This window comes from Protopterus annectens, chromosome 1.part0 (assembly GCF_019279795.1).
Source record: "Protopterus annectens isolate FY-2018-M chromosome 1.part0, PAN1.0, whole genome shotgun sequence".
Lineage (NCBI taxonomy): Eukaryota > Metazoa > Chordata > Ceratodontiformes > Protopteridae > Protopterus > Protopterus annectens.
In genome coordinates, this window is record NC_056725.1 from 1,703,407,608 (window position 1) to 1,703,423,304 (window position 15,697).

Sequence of the window (15,697 nt, forward strand, 5' to 3'; positions counted from 1 at the left end):
GGCCCTTCTCCATTTTGTTCCTGCTGCAGCTGTTTCCACAGGATCATATTGTGTAGTACGGCACATACTATGAACATGTGAGCACATGTGGCTGGACAGTACTGCAAGGCTTTGCCAGATATGTCGAGGCAGCAGAACTGTGACTTGAGCTTCCGAAACACATGCTCTATAATGATCCAGGTTTGTGTGTGTGCCTCATTATAGCATTCTTGTGTGGGTATGTGTGCATTTCTGATGGGTGTTATCATCCACGGTTCCAGTGTATAACCAGAATCCCCCACCAGATGGCCATATGGGATGTCCCTACTGGCAAATGCCTGGTACAGCTGTGATGAATGCCAGATTTGGGAGTCATGATAGCTTCCAGGGCTGCCAGCATACACATTCATGATAATGCCCTGGGCATCACACACTACCTGGCAGTTGATGGAGTGGAACCCCTTGCAGTTTAGGTAGACCCTACCCTGGTCACTGGCTAGTGCTTTGATGTGGATGTGCATGCAGTCTATGGCACCCAGAACCTCAGGGTATTCTGTTACACGGTGGAAGAGACTCATTGCTGGTCCTCTCCTCATGGGTGCTAGGGAAGTAAATGTGCTCAGCGGCATGCAGTTGCATGGCATCCAGGAATTGGTGGAGTATCCTGGATGCAGATGCCTGTGAGACCCCCATGATATCCCCAGTTGGTCTTTGGGAAGTACCTGTAGCTTGTATTCTTAAGGCCACACCTACTTTGGTACCCAATGGGATGAGTTCCTTTCTCTTGGTTCTGGGAATGAGGCGAGGTGGCACAGCTCCACAAGTTGCTGAAGTATGTCCCTGTCCAACCTGTAGTGCTCTAATATCTCCAGATCATGTAGCCCCTGGCAGGTTACCCTAGGTCTGAACACTCTTCTCCTCCTCCTTTGTCTGGGTTGATTGTCAGCATTATCCTCCTCACCACCAACAGTCTCAAACACATTCTGTTAGATCAAAGCAACAGCAGCCACTAACATGTTTTGTTAGTTTTGTCAGTTTAAAATTCCCCGAATATGTACACCAGTGGTGTAGAGTTTGTGGGAAAAACCAGACTGAAAGGTGTTTGTATAGTTTATAGTAGTGTGCTGAGCTGCTGCCTGTGTAATTGGCTGATTCTGATACATTCCAACTGCCAGCTATGGCAGTTCTCCTTGAATGTCTTCCTTCTACTGTTTCCCCTTCCCATTTCCTCCCCATTTATGCCCCGATGCATGCTGCGCATACCTGTTGCTCAATTGTAAACAGTTCTGCTAGTTCTGTTTTTTTTTGGCCCGGTGCGCACTGTGCACATCTGTTTAGCTACAGTAAACACTTTTAAGCAGAACTGGTCCTCCCCTGGATGCGAACACGCTCTTCATTTCATGGAATAAGTCAATACAGCCTCAGACACACCCCTTCCTTAACTGTGTTTAGCTAAGGAAAAACACTGGCCACCAAGTTCCAATGTGCTTACACGAAACATGACACACTCCCTTTTCATGTCATCTGGCTCTCATATCTACACAGTGGTGTTGGTGCAACTACACTGTTAGGTGCAGTCTGACACTTAGAAGAAATTTATGATTCAGTATAAATCCCCTCATTTGCATACACCACGGCCTTAATCCATAGTTACCGCACTTAGACTAGACCTTTCTCCTTAGCAACCACGATTCCCTGGTATTGTTTTCATTCTGCATGCCATTGACTATAATGGCAAAATCCAGATTTCATTAAAATTGCTTTTTCACTTGTTTTTTTTTTTTTTGGCACGATCCCATTTGCATGCCACTGCCCTATGCTTAAACAGCTGAGATCGGCCAAAAAAAAAGTTTTATTTTATAATATTTAAACTATTTATCATGCCAATGGCCATATATTTGGCCATTGGCATGCCTAGCCATTGTAATACATGCTTTATTTCGAGCTGTCATGCCTCCATTTTGTAATTTGCAGAAATGTGTTCAGCTAGTAGTTGAACACATTTCTGTGTCTTACACTATTCCTGCACAGACACCTGCCTGCTTCCTGAATTGCTAATTCACCTCCATTTGCATATTTTTCACCAGCAAATAAGGTAATTAGCATTATTCAGTGGTGTCTGTGCAGGAATAGTGCTGCTAAGCTCGTGCACATCAGATCAGCTGTTTGCTGAATCCCTCAGTGGCCATATTCCATGCAAGAGCGGCTACACTGTTCCTGCACAAACTAAATACATTAATGAATCCCAGGGTACATTGACCGGATAAACAAGCAAGCATGATGTGTGGTGATTCTCTATAAAATCTCCTTAAATATAACCCTAATTAAACATGAGATCCCAAAATTTAGCAATGCTGAGATCATTTTAACAACAGTATAAATTAATAACAGAAAAAAAATCTCTTTTTCTGCTTAATACATCCCACCATATTTCAACATCAGTATTGCTAAAAGTCTCCTTCACTGGTTATCTCATAATGCCCAATATGAAGTCCTCATCCTAGGCGACTTAAGCATAGACTGGCAGCGTAGAAACAGTTCTACCCCAAGAAAATACTTGTATTTATATGACTTTATCAATTAATTTCATCTGCAACTAGAACAGACAAAAACTCCAGCAGGCTGTCATCCTTAGACTAGGTGCTCACCAATAAATCAGACAAAAGTAATTGCAGCTGGATGCCCTCCAGATATAATAAGTGATCACCTGACAACATATGCCATTAGAAGCTATTGTAGCCAGGGCTAACAAATTATATGCAACTAAATATGAAATTCAACCAGGTTCAATAATGACACCTTTATTAAAACACTGTCTCAGTATAACTGGAATATACTAAAATCTATGTCTCTAGACTCTGCAGTCTCCCGCTTCAATGGTATTTGCCTAAAAATCTTTAACAGCTTAGCCACAGTCTGCAACAATAGAATCTAATCCAATCCTATATCATGGCTAACTAAGGAAACAAAGCAACTAATGTTAGAACATGAAAAAGCAGGAAAAAGAACCCATAAATATAAGGATCAAAACTATTTTGGAAAACCTTATCCACTCCAAATAACACCAATAAATACATAATAATAAAAATAAAAATAAACATAAAAAGACCCTAAACTTTTCTAGTCATCCCTAAGTAGGTTACTGCTCCCTGGCCAAACTACCACCCATTGGCCAACAACCAGTAACTGCACTGAAACACTCTCCTCCCAGTTCAACAACTACTTTACACAGACTATACTGTCCTTTATTTAACATTGACCCTGACACTTCTGTCTCTCTCCCATCAGCAAATCCAAATCTCTCCCATCACTTTAACCTCACCCTGTAACTACTTCTAGTATAAAAAGCAGCTTCTAATTAAATGGAAACCCACCACCTTGGTTGCTGATAAACTCCCATCAGAATATTTAAAAATAGCTGCTGATGTCATTGCTTTCCCCATCTTTATACTGGAAAATAGGTCCATATCTGAACAATATGTCCATACCATCTGCAAACATTCCTGTATTATTCCATTACACATGGACACATCAACTGACTTTAACAAATATAGATCCATAGCTATCCTCTCCCCACTTTCAAAAATCCTTGAAAAGCATATCCACAGACAACTCATACAATGTCGCAGCTAGAATAATCTCCTTTCAAAAACACAGCATGGTATCAGACCCCATCATACTACAACCACTGTCCAATTGCATTTCACTATGTAAATCATCTTAGAAATAATGTAGTAGACAAGAGTCTATCATCTCCATCTATTCAGTGGTTCTCTAGCTACCTTACCAACAAGCTGCAAAATACCATGGGTTCATCTCTGCATACCTACCCATTTGCCCAGGTGTCCCACCAGGATCCATCCTTGGCCTTCTACTGTTCAATACTTTTGCCAATAACCTACATTCATTTTCTTGTGAAGGCACCCTGATTCAATATGCAAATGACTCGGGTCTATATTATAACCTTGACCGTTCAGAATGTCGACAACGTCTTCATCGACACATATGTATCGAATGGCCACTTGAGCAAACAGCCACATCATCAATTTCTTTTGAAGGGAAAGAAATCTGTTGGCCGTTGTTTTACATCTGCCCTTTCCCCCACTGTACTGCGATCTTGGAGTAAGTATATTTAGTTAGGGGGGGTGGGGTGCAAAGTCCCCCACTTTATATTGTTTGTTGTATTGTGTCATGCGTGTTTGGCCTACCAATTTCTTTCACCTGGAAAGAAATTGATGATGTGGCCGTTCGCTGAAGTGACCATTTGACACATATGTGTCGATGAAGACATTGTCAACATTCTGAACAGTTAAGGTTATAATACAGACCTGATGACTCTGCCATCATCTGCTCTTCAAACTCCTTAACTAACTTCCAAGAAATCACTCAACAAGCTGTCATCTCCATTGAAACCTGGCTTACAAGAGCACAGCTCCTCCTCTTTACCCCAAAAATTCACACCCCTAACAAAGCATCTTTCAAAATCTTTTTAGCAAATGACACTGAAATTGAATTAGTTCACCATGCCAAACTATTAGGAGTCATAATAGATGATAATCTTAAATTTGACCTCTATATTCAAATTCATATCAAGAAGACCCATCAAAAACTAGGCATGCTATAGAGAAACAAACATTTTGTGAGCACAGCAACAAACATTAGTCTAGACAAAATCTGCCTTCTGCCCTTCCTACTCTATGGTGCTCCAAATCTAAGCAATTTACAATTATCCATAAAAAAAAAAAACTTGAAAGCTGCTACAACAAAATTGCCATGTTTTCTATTAATTCATCTTCCTTTTCCCATCACTGCAAAGCTCTGCATACCCTTAGCTGGTTGGAACTCCCCCTCCACATTTCCTACATTCATCTTATAACAATACATAAAATCATGCACAAACCATTAGTCTGCCCAGCTCTTACCCCTTTAATCAACATATACTTTCCTAAAAGAACTCTCAGATCAGAAGACAGACAACTTATCACCATAAATAAACCAAATGAATCCCCTAGACAAAGCCTATACTCACACTCAGTAACTGAAAATGGAACTCCCTACCTCTAACCACCAGAACTATTTCTAACCTACCCACCTTTAAATGCTCCCAAAATGAATACTTTACAAAATCATGGACCTGCTCCTGTGCCAGTCCTGGATGAACTGTACTTCACTCTCCCCTTCAACCTAAGTCACACCTCACAACCCTCTCCAACCTCCTACTCCACTCCTTTCTTTTGTTTTTCCCACTTCCTTACCTTATCCATTCATCTCTGCTGACCTTTCCTCCAACTCTTTCTCTTTCCTGCCCACTCACCTAAGCTACCCGAAGATACCTTACCCTGCACTCTTCTTATAATCTCCTTTTCTCTCCATCCTTCTTCCTTCTATAACCATAATATGAACACCATCTCCCATACTAAGTCATCACTCAATTTCCCCTGTCCCTAATCATGTAATCTCTAATATCACATTAGAATTGTCTCAGGTCTCATTTATTGCATACTAATCTATGTATCAAATAATATGACTAATGAATTTTTCTCACATATTTTCTCCAGTTCATGTTATTGTTTTTCATTGCACTGTACTATGAAACATATATGTTTTTCTCATTACATTTTTTCATACCTACATTTTGAGTATAACATGACACTTTGTGATTTAAAATACCTGCAACTGATTTTTGAAAGATTGTGATTGTGGAGCTTTTCTCCCCGGGCCTCCACTGAAAATAGACACTTTCGGGTCCAGTCAGACTTTCCCTGTAAACAAATGTCAAATAAATAATAAATGAATAAATAGATACATTTTAAACATTTGTCAGCAGTATTTCTAGATTTATGTAAAGCATTCAACACAGTATCATATCAACATTTACTCTCTGAACTTGCTTCCATTAGACTTTCTCTATACCCACTACATGGTTCCTTAGTTATCTGTCTGAAAGAAAACAAGAAGTTAAATGGCTCTAAGATTATTCCCAATTTTAACCTGTTACCATAGGATTCCCACAAGTCTCAATACTCTTACCACTCCTCTTTTGCATCTTTTTAAAATAAACTCCATATTGCCACACAACACTCAAACATTGTCCAGTACATCAAAGTACATTCAGCATTAATATGTGTAACCCCAGTTCTCTGCAAACTCCAGATATTTACCAATTTTTTTACCTCTATAGATACCTGGCTAAAAAAAAAACTCATGCCTCCTTCGTAACCCTAACAAAAATAATGCTGTTCACCACAAAACAGTATAGCAACCAAATGCAATATTTCCTAATTACATCAGCAAACAACACTAAAACAGAAATAGTTACATACTGTAAATTCTCAGCTTTGATATGATAACCAACAGAGCAATCTGCCTTGCCCAGCTGTGCTATGATAATGTGGAGCAATAGAATGGAGCAAGAGCAGTGAATTGCATAATCCTGATATTAATTAGCAGAGCAATAACAACTTATAGAGTTTAGTTCTGCAGCAACAGTAAGCTAGGTTCCTGAATTGTCTTGATAGTACAATAACAGGTAAAGTACAAAAAGGCAACAGTTCATACCAGTCTGAGTGGCTTTGTGCGAATAAGCACTACAAAAGCCCAGCATTCCTTTGAAGTACAAGATATAAATATTTTCCAGAATGGTGGCTAAAAATCACATGGTTACTAGTATCCCTATTTAAAGTGGGGAGGAATGGGGGTGTATAGGAGAGTATGAAAACGGTGAGATTCAGCAGAGGGAAACATACAAGGAGAACAAATAGGACAGTGAGAGGTGAAGGGAAGTAGGGCACAGAGAGTTGGGAGGATTAAACCTCCTTTGTTTATAAAAAGAGGAAAGGGATGGGGATGCAGTATGCAGGGAAGACTGAGTATAGAAAGAGGATGTAGGGTAGTGCACAGCAGCAAACACATGGACAAGAAGGAGTACACACAAACAGGAGTGGGTTTGAAACACACAAGAATGTGATACAGGAATACAAAGGGTGGACATAGTGATGGGGATGGTTGGATCATGTATGAGATATTGGACAAAACCACTAGAAGGGGGGCCTCATCAATTGGGAGATGGTGCTAGCACCAGGGTGAGTCATGGAAGCATAGAGGGTTGCATAAACAGAGTCACCACCAGCTGATGATCCATACAGGTACACAAGTATCACATGGTGCTGTGGCACAACAAATAAGGCCTGAATACTTTGAATGTTTGCCGGTGTACAACAAGTACATTCTCAGTCACCATCATTATCATTATCAACCCCCATCTTCCCATTTTCTACATGGGATCAGGGTGTCATGTCAGCTGTCGCCATCTCTCTTGGTTCAGTATCACTCTCCTACTTTCTTCAACAGTCATGCCTAAAATGCCGCAGGTCTGCTCTCATACAGTCCATCCATTTCTTAACAAGATACTCTTATTTCCTCTTGCTGTCTTTTTGTGTTTCCCAAATCTTCTGCACCAGATCATCTTCTGCTGTCTTGCGCATCTGCCTGAACCACCTTAATTTCTTTTTTTTTTACCTTCACCATAATTGGTGCTACTTTGACATCTGCTCTGATGTCATCATTTCTTTGTCTGTCAAACATGTATTCATCCTACCACCCATCTCAGGGGCTTCATATCCCCCTCCTTTAGCATCCTCAGCTGCTCAAGTTCTGTACCACACAGTAGTACTTGTTAAACTACTGTTTTGTACACCTTACTTTTTAGCTTCTTTGGCATTCTTTGATTGCACAGTATGCTTGACATTCTGTTCTAGTTGGCTGCATCTGGTTTTCTATTGAAATGTCAGCACTTGTAATGTCAGGTGCTGGCAGACCAGAAAAAAAAAAAGATCAAAACTGCAGGAAAAGGGCAAATCTTAAACATCACTCTTCTCCTTCAAACTTGTTTTTTTTCAGGGAAGCAATCCCCCTGCACCCTTGTCCCCTGATGTGGGAGGCAAGCCCCCTCCCCACAACCATTGAAATTAATATATCAAATCTAAGACTGCCATACCTCAGAGAAACGAGAATATTCTGAGAAATGACCATCTCGGACATGGTATATACAAGTCTGTTTTTTTGGCCAATCAGTCTCTGTATTTCAGCACTCAGTCATGTGGCTCCCAACATTTCAAATGGCTACTGCTGCAGCACCTTGCACCTGTGATTTTAGCCTTGACTTTCTTATTAAGACTTCCCTTCTCTTCAACTACCCTTCCCCGATACTTGAAGCTGTTAACCTCTGCCACTGTTTTCCCTTTCTGTCTCAGTTTTTATTTTCTTCTGATTGCCCCCATTTGCTGGAATTACAAGTTTCATGCCATGTGCTTTCAGTTTTGCATTCCATTCCCATAGTCTTTACTGAAGTTCTTTCTCAGAGTCTCCCTGTAATGCTGCATCATCTTCGTACAGCAACTGATGCTTTGTCCCTTCTGACCTGCTTGCTAATCACCAGTATAATTAGCAGTGGGCTCAGAGATGAACTCTGATGCACACTGATCCCAAGTAGGAAGCTATCTTTGAGTGCAAACATTGTTTTTACTTGTGTTGTTGGGTCCTTGTACATAGACTGCACTAATTATACTAGTGTTTCTGGGACTTCACATCATCATAGGACTGTCCAAATCATATTTTTGGGGACCTGTCATATGCATATTTCTCCAAGTGTAGGAATGATGAGTTGGACTCTTTTCTTTCCTTCATATCTAGCTTCCTCTCCACTATCCGGCTCACTGCAAACATTGGGTTAGTTATTCTGCATCCTGATGTGAATCTGAACTGTTCCTTTCCCATCTTACTTACTAATACTCTACACGCTCACTTATTGATCAACATCCCCAGCATTTTCACACAGTGTGACAGGAGTCTGATACTTCTGTAATGCCCACAGTTGGGAATGTACCCTTTGTTCTTGTACACTGGCACTAAAATGCTTATTCTCCAGTCATCTGGAATACGTCTTTCTCTCCATACTGCTATGAGTACCCTCGGGAGCAATTTCTCCCCTATCTCACCCAACATCTTATCATATCTTCTGCGACCTCATGTGAGCCTACACCTTTCCCTGGCTTCACGTTTCCTAATGCTGTTCTTATATGTCCTCTAAAGTGATCTCTTCTTCCTCTCTCATCGTAGGCTGTGCTGTGCCTGGGTCATTACAGTTTTGTGGATTTTTCTTCATTCTTTATCTTCTGGAAGTGCTCCTTCCATCTGCCTTTGATATCCTGTGGACTGGTGAGCATGTTATTGCTGGCATCTCTTATGAAGGGTTTCTGATGACTATCGTCTTTATCTGTATTTGCTTTGCAACCTGGTAAAGTCTCTTTGTGCTTTCTGCATCACTTTTCAGAAGCTTGAAGAAGGCCTCTGCTGCTTTGTTCTTTGTTATTTTGGCTGTGTTTTTAGACTCTTTGTTAGCCAATCAGTATTTCTTCTTACCCACATCCATCTTTTCTATCTTCCACTTTTTCCTGCACTCCTATTTTCTTTTGATAACTTCCTGGACTTCAGCATTCCACCATCAGCCTTCCTTATGTAATTTATTTTCATATTGGCTCAGCCGTATATCTGTTCTATAGTCTTCACACATGCTGTTTTGAAATGCTACTGTTTTTTTTTTTACTTCACCTTTTACCTCTTTCTTCTGTTATGCTAGAGCCCTGAATGTTAGTAGATATATAGAGACAGCTTTTCCTACCAGAAACAAGCCCAGAACAAAATCAAAAAACAAACCACTCTGGTAGAATCCAAATATTAAGTGCAATGCCTAGTAGGATAAAAACTCTCTCATCAGGCTAAACAAACAACTATAAAGGTAAATTAAGTCTACCAAAGCAAAATGCAAGACTTTCTTTAGTTATGTCTGAAATCTCAAAGGCAGTATGCAACACTCTGCAGAACTGATTGGTAATGGAGCCACTTACATGGAACCAGAAGATATAGCAAATCTGCTAGCTCCTATTTTACCCCCTAAAATATCCGCCCACTGCCCTACAAGTAATACCATTAAACATAAACCTCTGCACTATTTAAGACAGAACATCTTCTAAATAGCCCAAAACATGACATATATGTACCTCTGGAGTCACTATTTATCCATACCCTCCAGAAAGGTTTTGTGCCACATAAATGGAAGACTGCAATGGTCATCACACTGCACAAGTGCAGTCCATCAACAGACCATGGGAACTGCAACCACAAAAGTCTGATTAGGATCATATGCAAAGCCGTGGAAAAAAATATCATGGATATGATTAATAATGACATAGAAAACTTTCAGAACTGTATCCAACCCAGTTTGACTTCATCAAAGACAAATATCTACTCAACCTGGTAGACATCTTTGAAAAAGTCACCAAGGCTATCGAGGAGGACAAAATGGTGCATACTGCCTAGCTTTATCTAGCTAAGGTATTTGAAACAGTATCCCATGTGGGCATCGTAAACAAACTCACAGAATTAGGCATTAACCCCTATGTTATATACTGGATAGCCAGCTGGGTCTTAGATAGGGCACAGGAAGTTAGGATAGGGAGACCACTTTCAAAACATGGCTAATCACTAGCAGAGTCCCTCAGGACTCCGTGCTGGGCCCACTCCTTTTTGACATTTACTTCTCAGAAGTCAAAGCCAATGCAAAGGCTTGTGGCTGACCAACTTCGCACATGACTGCAAACTAGGAGTAGTCATAGAATCCACTCAAGACACTAACATCCTCCAGGAAGGGCTAACACAAATAAATGACTTGTGTCAAATCCACAGCTTAAAATGCAATGCCAAGAAATGCGTAATAATACACTTTGGGAAGTTGGCCACTCTTGGAAACTGCTTTGATAAAATACCCTAAGAGTGGACCCAGTAGTCAGGGATTGGGGGGGGCACATGCGGATAGTAACCTATGGGATATATGTGTAGACCATGGGATGGGTAAGACCAGTCTGTAACCAAATGAGATAGGTTATTTCAAGCTCAAAAACTAAAATTGGCTAGGCTTAAAATGACCCTCAAAGGCAACTGTGCTAGTACTTACTTGTGAACCTATGAACTTATGACACCATCTATCCTTCCGGTGATCCCACACCCCCAGCATTCTGTCCCAAGGACATATGTCTCCTGATTATTTCCTGTTACAAGCCTTATGTTACTGAGCCCCATAGTCTCTGTGATCTGTTGAGCTGTACTACACCTTTGACCCTGTTTCTCCAATTCAGATTGTGTTGATAATCTTGCTGTGTCCCCTGGTATCCTGAGTAAATGATGACAACTTTGATCCATACCACCCTCTATGCCATGTAGTACTGAGCTATTGCCTGATGCACAATGAAACCAGACAATGCACTCACCAGCAAAGCCTGATGGGAACATTGATTATTTATTTATTAATTGTTTGTAAAACAGGTTGCTGGACATGTACAAGGCCATTTTTAAACACTACCATGGTCATAAGATATTCTACATTGTAACAGTAATAAGCATTCAAGCATTAACTACAGAAATGCATACATAGCAAGGCAGTCATTAATAAACACCAACAAACATATACAGTATTACGGATATGAGGAGAAAGAGTATAAGGCAATGGGGAAGAAGTATGGGCAGGTGTATAACAGACAAATAAATCCAAAATAACTAAGAGCAGAAAGAAAGTAGTAATGAGCTAGGGCAGAACAGCAAAGGAAGGAGAACAAAGACAATATACAGTACATAAATATGTATATGTATATATATATATATATATATATATATATATATATACACACACACACACATACCCATACGCACGCGGACACACGCACACACAAAATCATATATATATATATATATATATATATATATATATATATATATATATATCTGTAGAGAGAGAAAGGAAAAGTGTATATACAATATATACAGATAGATTTTTTAAATGAAGACTATGGGATAATCACCGAGGGTATGAACAGGACAGTCAGCTTGTCTAAATTAGTGTAACAAGTAGGATAATTAACCTACTTCTTTAAATATTTGTATTTATATGCTTGCAGCATATGGCATTTAACTTGTTCATAAAATATGAAAGACTATTTGTGTCAGAAATTTCTTTAGGTAGATTGTTTCATACAGATGGGGCCAATTTGTAGAAAAACTTTCACATGACGTCATAGAAAAAGGAGACATGTGCAGCTTCAACGAGGAGTTGCTTCAATGGTTATAGGAAGACTTGTACAAGTAATTTATTAGTAAGAGGTGTGCAAAAGCTGTTCTGTGTTTGTCAGTGCTGTCTCATATTGTACCTGTCAATGCCTAAGGACTGTTATTGACTGTACCTTATCCTGCTGTCAGTGCTTAGTGACTGTTGCTTGTTGTACCTCATCCTGCTGGTTTGCCTAGGAACTGTTGTTGATTGTATCTTATCCTACTGTTGATTGCCTAGGAACTGTTATTTGTACCTCTTCCTGCTGTTCATTTCCTAGGGACTATCATTGACTGTATCTCATTTTGCTCTCCGTTGCCTAGGGACTGCTGTTGATTATACTTCATCCTGTTGTTCATTACCTAGGGTCCATCACTGACTGTATTTCATCCTACTGATCATTGTCTAGGGACTGTTGTTGACTGCACCACATCCTGCTGTTCATTGCATAGGGGCAGCTTCTAATGGTGCGTCATCCTGCTGTTCATTGCCTGGGCTTCAGCGCTGACTGTATCTCATCCTACTGATCAGTGTCTAGAGACTGTTACTAACTGTACTTTATCCTGATGTTCCATGCCCAGGGACCATTGTTAATTGTACCTCATCCTGACGTTCATTTTTTAGGGTCTGCTGTTGATTGTATCCCATCCTGCTGTTCATTGTCTAGTGAGCATTACTAACTATACCTCATTCTGTTGTTCATTGCTTAAGGGGTGCTGCTGACTGTACCTCATCCTTCTGTTCAGTGCTTAGGGACAATTGCTAATTGTGCCTCACCCTGCTGTTGAGTACTTAGGTTCTGTTGTTGACTGTATCTCATCCTGCTGTCCCCTGTCTAGTGACCATTGGTAACTGTACTTCATTCTGTTGTTTGTTGCTTAGGTACTGTTGTTGACTGCACCCCATCCTGTTGTTCATTGTCTGGAGACCATTGCTGGATGTACCTCATCCTGTTGTTCATTGCATAGGGACCATTGCTGACTGTACCCCATCCTGCTGTTCATTATATAGGGACCATTGCTGACTGTACTCCATCCTGCTGTTCATTGCATAGGGACTATTGCTGACTGTACCCCAGCCTGCTGTTCATTGCATAGGGACCATTGCTGACTGAACTCCATCCTGCTGTTCATTACATAGGGGCCATTGGTGACTGTACCCCATCCTGCTGTTCATTGCATAGGGACCATTGCTGATTGTACCCCATCCTGCTGTTCATTGCATAGGGACCATTGCTGACTGTACCCTCTCCTGCTCTTCATTGCATAGGGACCATTGCTGACTGTACCCCATCCTGCTGTTCATTGCATAGGGACCATTGCTGACTATACCCCATCCTGCTGTTCATTGCACAGGGACCATTGCTGACTATACCCCGCCTGCTGTTCATTGCATACAGACCATTTCTGACTGTACCCCATCCTGCTGTTCACTGCATAGGGACCATTGCTGACTGTACCCCATCCTGCTGTTCATTGCATAGGGAACATTACTGACTGTATCCCATCCTGCTGTCAATGGCTGTCATCCACCTCACCTGCTGTTGCTGTTGCTAGAGAATGGTGTAATACAGCCACATAGTTAGGATATACATACATAAATGCATACATACATACAAATATTTCGAGCATGGACATTAATGCTCTTCTAGCTTGCCAATATACCAAAACACTTTTTCCCATAATAAGTGTCCAAGCTGTTCTTAAAAAATCTAAACTAGTACTTGCTTTAATGTAATTAGGTAGACTGTTCCATGCATTGGCTACTCTGTCAGAGAACCAGTTAGTACACTTCTCATTTATATAGAATCTTCTACATAGGTTGTCGGATGATTCTTTCGTGCATTTTGATAACCACAAACATTGCCAGAGGTAGCTGTCTCTAAATGCTCTATAAACCTGAGTAAGATCTCCTGTTAGATATCTGTAAGAGACAATGTACAAGTTCATATATTTTAGTCTTTCATAATAACTTACATTTTCACATCCATGGATCCCTTGGTGTATTTCCATCGTACTCTTTCCAGTTTACTCATGCTTGTTTCCTTATAGGGTTTCCATATTGTTATTTCATACTCAAGTTTGGGTCTAATGTAACTAACAAACAATGACTTCATTATTTTTGATTTCCTAGACTTTATAAATCTTTTTATACACTCTATAGTTTTATAACTATCATTAACTAATTGGTTGACATGATTAGAAAAACTCATAGCTGAATCTACCCATATACCCAGGTCCTTAAATGAGTACAGTTTCAATCACTGTGTGCTGTATTAAATATTCACCTTTCAATTTGTGTCTTCCAAATCTCATATGTTTAGTTTTGATGTATTTATTTTTTTTTATTTTTATTTTAACATTTGTTGACCGGGCTAGTCTAACTGGATATATGTCCATTTTCAGTAGAGGCCCGAGGAGAAAAGCTCCGAGACATTACCAAGAAAAAAAACATATACAAATAGTCCACAAGAACAGTAGAAATATAAAAAATAATTACATAGTCCATCAAAAAAGTGGATATACAAAATAATTATGTCAGTATAGACTTGATTGGCAGCAATAAATATGGCAGAAAAACATTTTTTTTTTTTTACAAACATTTAGGAAAGTATACAAGGAAAATTGTTCTTGATTCAGTTTATATAGATAAAAAAAATATATATATATATATATACAATTAAATATATGAGTATATAAAGAGAAAAATAAACAAAAAGAGGACATAAAAATTCACATAGCACAGTTGGAGTTACAAGAGAAAAAATGTTTAATCACGTCCTATATAGAAGGTAGAGAAGTTTCAGCTAAAAGAATTAAATTAGCAAGTCAGAAATAGAAAGAAGGCGCAAAGTATCAGTCAGGCTTGGAGCAGGGGCAAAGCTATTTGGTTTTAATGATGTTTTTCAATTTTTTCTTAAAAAGGTTGGTGGAGGTAAGGGATGTTATTTCAGTCGGAAGTTTGTTCCAAGTATTACCAACTGCATTTGAGAATAGGCAGTCCCCAGATTTGTTAAAGGATTAGTAATGGCAACTTGTAGCTTTTTAGCAGATCTTAGGGTAGGAAGGTTTTTATAAGAATTAACTAGGCTACATAGTATGGGAGTATTTGTAGGATGATGTAAAATCTTGTGAATAAAAATGAGTTGCTGGTAAACTAGTTGGTTTTGTACTTCCAGCCATCCTAGAAGTTTAAGATTAAGGCAATGGTGAGTACGGAAAGGGGCGCCGGTGACAAATTTGGCTATGTTGTTGTAGGCGGTTGCTAGTTTATTTAGATTGCTTTTGGATAGCTTAGTGTAGATACGAGAGGCATAGAGAAGGGTGGAAATGAGGTGGGTTTGGGCAATAGAGATCTTGGCTGACTCTGAAAGAAAAGGTCTGATTCTATAGAGGAATCCAAGTTTTCTATTGACTGATTTAATAGTTGAGTTAATGTGTGTGTCAAAGTTGAGATTGTTGTCTATTATTACACCGAGGAGTTTGGTGGTGGTTTTGGGGGCTATTTCTATACCATTGTTTGATTTCACTATGAAATTGATCGAGGGGGACTTCTGTGTGG